General features: G+C 57.6%; 1 long non-coding RNA gene across 1 annotated transcript; it reads left to right on the top strand.

Moving 5' to 3' along the window:
* The first annotated feature begins 6,658 nt into the window (after window positions 1-6,658).
* On the top strand, window positions 6,659-8,133 carry LOC116781902. Its single transcript, XR_004355019.1, has 3 exons — window positions 6,659-6,751; window positions 6,834-6,888; window positions 7,380-8,133. It is a non-coding gene; the product is annotated as an uncharacterized LOC116781902 (long non-coding RNA).
* Window positions 8,134-9,914: the final 1,781 nt, after the last annotated feature.

The following is a 9,914-nucleotide window of genomic DNA, read 5'->3' as shown; positions in this document are numbered from 1 at the left end:
CCCAGGACAGAAAGCTTCTCAGCTTTGGCTTTCAGGTGCAGTGTGTGGCACAGCCTGGGCAGTCCGTGTTCAGCCAGGGCTTTCTGTGCTGGCACCTTTTCCCTGGGAGGGAAACTCATTTGTATCGGTTTGGGGGCTCCGGGGCCGGCAATGGCGGGGCGGGGCTGACGAGAGGGGTAGCAGCCCTGTGCCCCAGGACAGAAAGCTTCTCAGCTTTGGCTTTCAGGTGCAGTGTGTGGCACAGCCTGGGCAGTCCGTGTTCAGCCAGGGCTTTCTGTGCTGGCACCTTTTCCCTGGGAGGGAAACTCATTTGTATCGGTTTGGGGGCTCCGGGGCCGGCACTGGCGGGGCGGGGCTGACGAGAGGGGTAGCAGCCCTGTGCCCCAGGACAGAAAGCTTCTCAGCTTTGGCTTTCAGGTGCAGTGTGTGGCACAGCCTGGGCAGTCCGTGTTCAGCCAGGGCTTTCTGTGCTGGCACCTTTTCCCTGCGAGGCATCCTCATTTGTATCGGCTTTGGGGGCTCCGGGGCCGGCACTGGCGGGGCGGGGCTGACGAGAGGGGTAGCAGCCCTGTGCCCCAGGACAGAAAGCTTCTCAGCTTTGGCTTTCAGGTGCAGTGTGTGGCACAGCCTGGGCAGTCCGTGTTCAGCCAGGGCTTTCTGTGCTGGCACCTTTTCCCTGGGAGGGAAACTCATTTGTATCGGCTTTGGGGGCTCCGGGGCCGGCACTGGCGGGGCGGGGCTGACGAGAGGGGTAGCAGCCCTGTGCCCCAGGACAGAAAGCTTCTCAGCTTTGGCTTTCAGGTGCAGTGTGTGGCACAGCCTGGGCAGTCCGTGTTCAGCCAGGGCTTTCTGTGCTGGCACCTTTTCCCTGGGAGGGAAACTCATTTGTATCGGCTTTGGGGGCTCCGGGGCCGGCACTGGCGGGGCGGGGCTGACGAGAGGGGTAGCAGCCCTGTGCCCCAGGACAGAAAGCTTCTCAGCTTTGGCTTTCAGGTGCAGTGTGTGGCACAGCCTGGGCAGTCCGTGTTCAGCCAGGGCTTTCTGTGCTGGCACCTTTTCCCTGGGAGGGAAACTCATTTGTATCGGTTTGGGGGCTCCGGGGCCGGCAATGGCGGGGCGGGGCTGACGAGAGGGGTAGGCAGCCCTGTGCCCCAGGACAGAAAGCTTCTCAGCTTTGGCTTTCAGGTGCAGTGTGTGGCACAGCCTGGGCAGTCCGTGTTCAGCCAGGGCTTTCTGTGCTGGCACCTTTTCCCTGCGAGGGAAACTCATTTGTATCGGTTTGGGGGCTCCGGGGCCGGCACTGGCGGGGCGGGGCTGACGAGAGGGGTAGCAGCCCTGTGCCCCAGGACAGAAAGCTTCTCAGCTTTGGCTTTCAGGTGCAGTGTGTGGCACAGCCTGGGCAGTCCGTGTTCAGCCAGGGCTTTCTGTGCTGGCACCTTTTCCCTGGGAGGGAAACTCATTTGTATCGGTTTGGGGGCTCCGGGGCCGGCACTGGCGGGGCGGGGCTGACGAGAGGGGTAGCAGCCCTGTGCCCCAGGACAGAAAGCTTCTCAGCTTTGGCTTTCAGGTGCAGTGTGTGGCACAGCCTGGGCAGTCCGTGTTCAGCCAGGGCTTTCTGTGCTGGCACCTTTTCCCTGCGAGGCATCCTCATTTGTATCGCTTTGGGGGCTCCGGGGCCGGCAATGGCGGGGCGGGGCTGACGAGAGGGGTAGCAGCCCTGTGCCCCAGGACAGAAAGCTTCTCAGCTTTGGCTTTCAGGTGCAGTGTGTGGCACAGCCTGGGCAGTCCGTGTTCAGCCAGGGCTTTCTGTGCTGGCACCTTTTCCCTGGGAGGGAAACTCATTTGTATCGGTTTGGGGGCTCCGGGGCGGCACTGGCGGGGCGGGGCTGACGAGAGGGGTAGCAGCCCTGTGCCCCAGGACAGAAAGCTTCTCAGCTTTGGCTTTCAGGTGCAGTGTGTGGCACAGCCTGGGCAGTCCGTGTTCAGCCAGGGCTTTCTGTGCTGGCACCTTTTCCCTGCGAGGAATCCTCATTTGTATCGCTTTGGGGGCTCCGGGGCCGGCAATGGCGGGGCGGGGCTGACGAGAGGGGTAGCAGCCCTGTGCCCCAGGACAGAAAGCTTCTCAGCTTTGGCTTTCAGGTGCAGTGTGTGGCACAGCCTGGGCAGTCCGTGTTCAGCCAGGGCTTTCTGTGCTGGCACCTTTTCCCTGGGAGGGAAACTCATTTGTATCGGCTTTGGGGGCTCCGGGGCCGGCAATGGCGGGGCGGGGCTGACGAGAGGGGTAGCAGCCCTGTGCCCCAGGACAGAAAGCTTCTCAGCTTTGGCTTTCAGGTGCAGTGTGTGGCACAGCCTGGGCAGTCCGTGTTCAGCCAGGGCTTTCTGTGCTGGCACCTTTTCCCTGGGAGGGAAACTCATTTGTATCGGCTTTGGGGGCTCCGGGGCCGGCAATGGCGGGGCGGGGCTGACGAGAGGGGTAGCAGCCCTGTGCCCCAGGACAGAAAGCTTCTCAGCTTTGGCTTTCAGGTGCAGTGTGTGGCACAGCCTGGGCAGTCCGTGTTCAGCCAGGGCTTTCTGTGCTGGCACCTTTTCCCTGGGAGGGAAACTCATTTGTATCGGTTTGGGGGCTCCGGGGCCGGCACTGGCGGGGCGGGGCTGACGAGAGGGGTAGCAGCCCTGTGCCCCAGGACAGAAAGCTTCTCAGCTTTGGCTTTCAGGTGCAGTGTGTGGCACAGCCTGGGCAGTCCGTGTTCAGCCAGGGCTTTCTGTGCTGGCACCTTTTCCCTGGGAGGGAAACTCATTTGTATCGCCTTTGGGGGCTCCGGGGCCGGCAATGGCGGGGCGGGGCTGACGAGAGGGGTAGCAGCCCTGTGCCCCAGGACAGAAAGCTTCTCAGCTTTGGCTTTCAGGTGCAGTGTGTGGCACAGCCTGGGCAGTCCGTGTTCAGCCAGGGCTTTCTGTGCTGGCACCTTTTCCCTGGGAGGGAAACTCATTTGTATCGGTTTGGGGGCTCCGGGGCCGGCAATGGCGGGGAGGGGCTGACGAGAGGGGTAGCAGCCCTGTGCCCCAGGACAGAAAGCTTCTCAGCTTTGGCTTTCAGGTGCAGTGTGTGGCACAGCCTGGGCAGTCCGTGTTCAGCCAGGGCTTTCTGTGCTGGCACCTTTTCCCTGCGAGGAATCCTCATTTGTATCGGCTTTGGGGGCTCCGGGGCCGGCAATGGCGGGGCGGGGCTGACGAGAGGGGTAGCAGCCCTGTGCCCCAGGACAGAAAGCTTCTCAGCTTTGGCTTTCAGGTGCAGTGTGTGGCACAGCCTGGGCAGTCCGTGTTCAGCCAGGGCTTTCTGTGCTGGCACCTTTTCCCTGGGAGGGAAACTCATTTGTATCGGTTTGGGGGCTCCGGGGCCGGCACTGGCGGGGCGGGGCTGACGAGAGGGGTAGCAGCCCTGTGCCCCAGGACAGAAAGCTTCTCAGCTTTGGCTTTCAGGTGCAGTGTGTGGCACAGCCTGGGCAGTCCGTGTTCAGCCAGGGCTTTCTGTGCTGGCACCTTTTCCCTGGGAGGGAAACTCATTTGTATCGGTTTGGGGGCTCCGGGGCGGGCACTGGCGGGGCGGGGCTGACGAGAGGGGTAGCAGCCCTGTGCCCCAGGACAGAAAGCTTCTCAGCTTTGGCTTTCAGGTGCAGTGTGTGGCACAGCCTGGGCAGTCCGTGTTCAGCCAGGGCTTTCTGTGCTGGCACCTTTTCCCTGGGAGGGAAACTCATTTGTATCGCTTTGGGGGCTCCGGGGCCGGCAATGGCGGGGAGGGGCTGACGAGAGGGGTAGGAGCCCTGTGCCCCAGGACAGAAAGCTTCTCAGCTTTGGCTTTCAGGTGCAGTGTGTGGCACAGCCTGGGCAGTCCGTGTTCAGCCAGGGCTTTCTGTGCTGGCACCTTTTCCCTGGGAGGGAAACTCATTTGTATCGGTTTGGGGGCTCCGGGGCCGGCACTGGCGGGGCGGGGCTGACGAGAGGGGTAGGAGCCCTGTGCCCCAGGACAGAAAGCTTCTCAGCTTTGGCTTTCAGGTGCAGTGTGTGGCACAGCCTGGGCAGTCCGTGTTCAGCCAGGGCTTTCTGTGCTGGCACCTTTTCCCTGCGAGGCATCCTCATTTGTATCGGCTTTGGGGGCTCCGGGGCCGGCACTGGCGGGGCGGGGCTGACGAGAGGGGTAGGAGCCCTGTGCCCCAGGACAGAAAGCTTCTCAGCTTTGGCTTTCAGGTGCAGTGTGTGGCACAGCCTGGGCAGTCCGTGTTCAGCCAGGGCTTTCTGTGCTGGCACCTTTTCCCTGGGAGGGAAACTCATTTGTATCGGTTTGGGGGCTCCGGGGCCGGCAATGGCGGGGCGGGGCTGACGAGAGGGGTAGGAGCCCTGTGCCCCAGGACAGAAAGCTTCTCAGCTTTGGCTTTCAGGTGCAGTGTGTGGCACAGCCTGGGCAGTCCGTGTTCAGCCAGGGCTTTCTGTGCTGGCACCTTTTCCCTGGGAGGGAAACTCATTTGTATCGGTTTGGGGGCTCCGGGGCGGGCACTGGCGGGGCGGGGCTGACGAGAGGGGTAGCAGCCCTGTGCCCCAGGACAGAAAGCTTCTCAGCTTTGGCTTTCAGGTGCAGTGTGTGGCACAGCCTGGGCAGTCCGTGTTCAGCCAGGGCTTTCTGTGCTGGCACCTTTTCCCTGCGAGGCATACTCATTTGTATCGCTTTGGGGGCTCCGGGGCCGGCAATGGCGGGGCGGGGCTGACGAGAGGGGTAGCAGCCCTGTGCCCCAGGACAGAAAGCTTCTCAGCTTTGGCTTTCAGGTGCAGTGTGTGGCACAGCCTGGGCAGTCCGTGTTCAGCCAGGGCTTTCTGTGCTGGCACCTTTTCCCTGGGAGGGAAACTCATTTGTATCGGTTTGGGGGCTCCGGGGCCGGCAATGGCGGGGCGGGGCTGACGAGAGGGGTAGCAGCCCTGTGCCCCAGGACAGAAAGCTTCTCAGCTTTGGCTTTCAGGTGCAGTGTGTGGCACAGCCTGGGCAGTCCGTGTTCAGCCAGGGCTTTCTGTGCTGGCACCTTTTCCCTGGGAGGGAAACTCATTTGTATCGGTTTGGGGGCTCCGGGGCGGGCACTGGCGGGGCGGGGCTGACGAGAGGGGTAGCAGCCCTGTGCCCCAGGACAGAAAGCTTCTCAGCTTTGGCTTTCAGGTGCAGTGTGTGGCACAGCCTGGGCAGTCCGTGTTCAGCCAGGGCTTTCTGTGCTGGCACCTTTTCCCTGCGAGGCATCCTCATTTGTATCGGCTTTGGGGGCTCCGGGGCCGGCAATGGCGGGGCGGGGCTGACGAGAGGGGTAGCAGCCCTGTGCCCCAGGACAGAAAGCTTCTCAGCTTTGGCTTTCAGGTGCAGTGTGTGGCACAGCCTGGGCAGTCCGTGTTCAGCCAGGGCTTTCTGTGCTGGCACCTTTTCCCTGCGAGGGCATCCTCATTTGTATCGGTTTGGGGGCTCCGGGGCCGGCAATGGCGGGGCGGGGCTGACGAGAGGGGTAGCAGCCCTGTGCCCCAGGACAGAAAGCTTCTCAGCTTTGGCTTTCAGGTGCAGTGTGTGGCACAGCCTGGGCAGTCCGTGTTCAGCCAGGGCTTTCTGTGCTGGCACCTTTTCCCTGCGAGGGAAACTCATTTGTATCGGTTTGGGGGCTCCGGGGCCGGCAATGGCGGGGCGGGGCTGACGAGAGGGGTAGCAGCCCTGTGCCCCAGGACAGAAAGCTTCTCAGCTTTGGCTTTCAGGTGCAGTGTGTGGCACAGCCTGGGCAGTCCGTGGTCAGCCAGGGCTTTCTGTGCTGGCACCTTTTCCCTGCGAGGCATCCTAGTTACAGCTGCTTGCTCTAGTACAGATGTATTGGTCACATAATCTGACCAGCGGATGTTAAGGATTGTACGGAGGCAGCGCTGATGGAAGCGTTCTAGGAGACGCAGGTGGTGGTGGTAGATGACCCATGATTCAGAACCATATAGGAGAGTAGACAACACTATGGCTTTGTAAACACCGATCTTGGTGCTTTTCTTCAAGTGTTTATTACGCCATACTCTCTTGTGGAGTTTTCCGAAGGCACTATATGCCTTGGCTAACCTGTTGTCTATCTCTCCGTCGATCTTACCATCTGAGGAGATGAGGCTACCAAGGTAGTTAAACTGTTGGACTGATTTGAGCTCTGATTGGCCAATGGTGATGTGGGGATGATGGAAGACTTCCTGAGGTGCAGGTTGATGGAGGACCTCTGTCTTCTTTAAGCTGACTTCCAGCCCAAAGAGCTCAGGAATGAAGTCTGATACCTGAAGTCAGTGTCAGAAAATCCTATAAAACAACTCAGGCTTTAACTTTCTTTCAGTTACTTGGAACAGTGAATTAGGAGTTGCAGCTGTACACTTTTAACCTGTTATTCACTTTCTTTTAATGTTTGTAAGCATTATGTCACCATCTCAACTGAAATATATTGGCAAAAGAGGGTAATCATGGACTGTCTTTAAAAAAAGAAAATCTCTAATACAGCTAATTAACAAACGTCCGTGTTGTCTTGCAGTGGCCGTCCGTCCACTTCACGGTGTGTAGCAACGCTTCGGCGTGCAGTCCGATGGGGGTTAGCGGTTTTTGGCTTTGCTCATGAGCCATCCCTAAATGTTTGAGAGCTCAGTGTTTGAGCATTTCCCCATTTCATTTGCAGGGGCGGTCTTGGGAGCAGCTGAAGAGAGAGGAGCCTTCTAGGTGAGTCGGGGAGGCAGCAGAAGGAGCAGGGATCCACTGCAGCTTTAGAGATGCCTTCTAATGTTGTGTGTCACTCACTGAGGTATCCCAGAAGGTGAGAGGCACAGTGTCCGACTCTGGTCAGGGCCTCGGTGATGGTGAGTAGGGGGATCGCTGGGGTTTGAGCTCCATGCCACACAACTCACATATGGGTTACGGTTTCCTTTCTCGTAGTTGACTTGGAGTAACCTCGTGACTGCAGGATCCACCTCACGATGGGGCGACTGACCCGGTTCGGTCCTCTCGAGCTGTCTTTGGCTGCAGTCTCGGAGTACTAGAAGGATGAGCAACAAGACACTGAGCTCTAGTGATTGCAGGTGCCATCCAGCTAACCTTTGGGAGCATCCTGGCATTGGAGGCGAGTTGGGGAGGCAGCAGGAGGAGCAGGGATCCACTGCAGCTTCAGAAATGCCCTCTAATTGTGTCTCTCTCTCGCTCAGGTATCCCAGAAGATGACAGCACATTGTCCAGCTCTGGTCAGAGCCAGTGACCTGAGGACCTGCCTCGGTGACGGTGAGTAGAGGGATCATGGGGGCTGGGGCCACGTGCCACACGACTCAGATCTTGTGTCTGGTTTTCTTTCTCGCAGTTGACTCCGAGTACTCTCATGACGACAGGAACCTCTGAGCCAGCCCAGGTGCCCCTCCTCTGCATCCAAGATGGATTCGCATCCCCGGCTCTTGGAAAGATAAGTGCAGGGCCAAGACCCAGAGAGGGGCTGGGAGTTGGTGCACGCATGTGCCTGGCCCAGAGGGATTTTTGAAATTAGTCCGGTGCAGTGGGTATCCTGTAACAGGTTATTTGGACGCATCGAAGGAAGGGCTTACTTTGTATTATTGGATTCATGTGTGCAGGGCAGAGCAGTTCCGGTCTGTGTCACGTCCTCTGTCTCGTCCCTGTTTTGTGTCCTTCTTCTCTCAATTGTGTCACGTGGTGTGTGTCGTCACTGGTGCGGGGTGTCTCACTTGGGGTCAGCCTGGAACTGCTCTGCCCTGCTCCGTGGGTCAGTGGGTAGACAGAATATCGCTCAGGGTCTCCCATCCACATATCAGTTACCTCAGGCAGTCGAGCCGATGTCCATACGGTCCTGCCGGATGGAGCGGGTGCACATAACTCGTGTGCAATCGTGTGCAAGTGAGCTCATCCAGCAGCTGGGCTTCAATGGGATAAGAGCTCTCCCTTTCTTTCATTGAATGGGCCTTCTCAAGCTATTCCTGCTTTATTGAAGCATCAACTTTGGCATCCAAAGCAGCAGAGCTGTATATGGCAATGAAGAGGATTACACTCAAATGCAGGGGTTTTAAATTTAAGAATTTTGTGTGCTGTGTTGGTAAGGTGCTTTTGTAATGTGTTATCTTTTTTTCTTTTCCTTAGGAGCCTTTAGGTTTGATGGTCTTCAGCTGTCCTTGTGAGTAATCTCCTAGTACTACCAGGCTCATCAATTAAGGCTGGACCTTTTCCAGTTGCAGGTGCCATCCTGCCTGCCTTTGGCAAAGGAGGAGCATTGAGGTTGAGTCAGGGAGGTAGGGAGGAGGTGCTGGGGTCTCCCTTACTTGCAGAAACACCAGGTAACTTTTTTTCTCACTCCCCCAGGTACGGCACACAGTGAGGGCAGCAGCGTCCGACCGGGGTCGGAGCCAGGGGCCCGAGAACCTCTGGGCTCAGGGGAGGGTGAGTAGCCAATTGCGGGGTTATCTCCCACCTGCTGCCCGACTCTTGTGTCAGTTTCTGTTTTCTTTCTCGCAGCGACCCAGTCAGGGATCACAGGACCCTGTGAGCCAGCCGGGCGTCCTTCCTTGGCATCCAAGATGGATTCACATCCCCAGCTGTGGGAAAGATAAGTGGAGGACTAGCACCTGGAGAGGGGATGAGAGCTGGATCTAATGTTATGGTTAGGAGGGAGGGATTTTCAAATTAGCATGGGGGAAAGGGTCTGCCCTAACAGGCCCTTGGCACACACAGGAGGAGCAGTTTAGTTTTCATCACTGGAGTAGGGTGTGCAGGGCAGAGCAGTTCAGGTCTGTGTCGTGTCCTTTGTCCACTCTTTGTCTTGTGTCTTACAATTCACAGTCACCACGTCTTTGCTTTCTGCCCTCAAAGTTCTTATCAGAGATCTCAAGGCATCATTCCTAGGGTCTTGAACCTCTGCACTGCCCAGCCCAGTGCCCGTACCATCCGTTCTTTGGCTCGCTAGTTTGGATGTGCATCGGAATCGCATCTGAGAAGTGTCAGGTCAGGTGTCTTTTACAGCCTCCTGACAGGTTGTAGCAGTGGCTGTGCTGTGCAGTCATCCCTTGTAACCGCCCGGGACTTGTGAGAATCCAAGAAGATTCTGAACAGAGCATTGTCTCCCCTCCATCTTAGCAATTTTGTAGGCAGTTCTTGTCACAGAACATTGTTAAGAGTGCCTTTTCAGGCTCCTCAGAGCCTCCTGCGTTCAGTCTCGCCGTATCCTCCGTCTTCTCGTGCGGCAGCACGTCCATTTTGGCGTCGTTCCTTTCTCAGAGTTCTCTCTCCTCGTCACAGCACAGCACTTGTCTGGAAATGTGTCACTGGAGTTTGTGTTGGGCCTGGAACTGCCCTGCAGTGTAGAATTGGGGGTAGGTGGAGTAGAAAGGAGACTTGGCGGTTACCCTGTTGATAGGCTCAGCCACTCAGGGCCTTAAAGTTAGGGCAGTGTTTGTTTGTGCAGGTTGTCTTTGGACCCCAGAGGGCTTGTCCAAAGAGAAGTGACAATTGGGCAGCAGTTAAGGTCCCCCTGTCTATATGGCTGACTTTGGTAACTCATTTCTTTGCAGTATCAGAGGGACTGGATGTAAAGCAGAGATAAACAGAAGAGGCTGGAGGAGCACAGTCAGAAGCTGGGGTGTCATGTGAGGTCAGAGCTGTATATGGCAATGAAGAGGATTACACTCAAATGTAGGGGTTTTAAATTTAAGAATTTTGTGTGCTGTGTTGGTAAGGTGCTTCTGTAATGTGTTATCTTTTTTTCTTTTCCTTAGGAGCCTTGCATCTTTTGGGATCTCCCAATCATCTCAACTGCAGCTTGGCATTTTTTCACCCGTGTTATCCAGTCCTCAGGTGAAGCTGCTCTGTGTTGAAGATGGCTACAGACACCCAGGTT

The sequence above is a fragment of the Chiroxiphia lanceolata genome, unplaced genomic scaffold, assembly GCF_009829145.1.
Source record: "Chiroxiphia lanceolata isolate bChiLan1 unplaced genomic scaffold, bChiLan1.pri scaffold_86_arrow_ctg1, whole genome shotgun sequence".
NCBI lineage: Eukaryota > Metazoa > Chordata > Aves > Passeriformes > Pipridae > Chiroxiphia > Chiroxiphia lanceolata.
The sequence above is the reverse complement of the archived record's forward strand: the minus strand, read 5'-3'. Positions and strand labels throughout refer to the sequence as shown.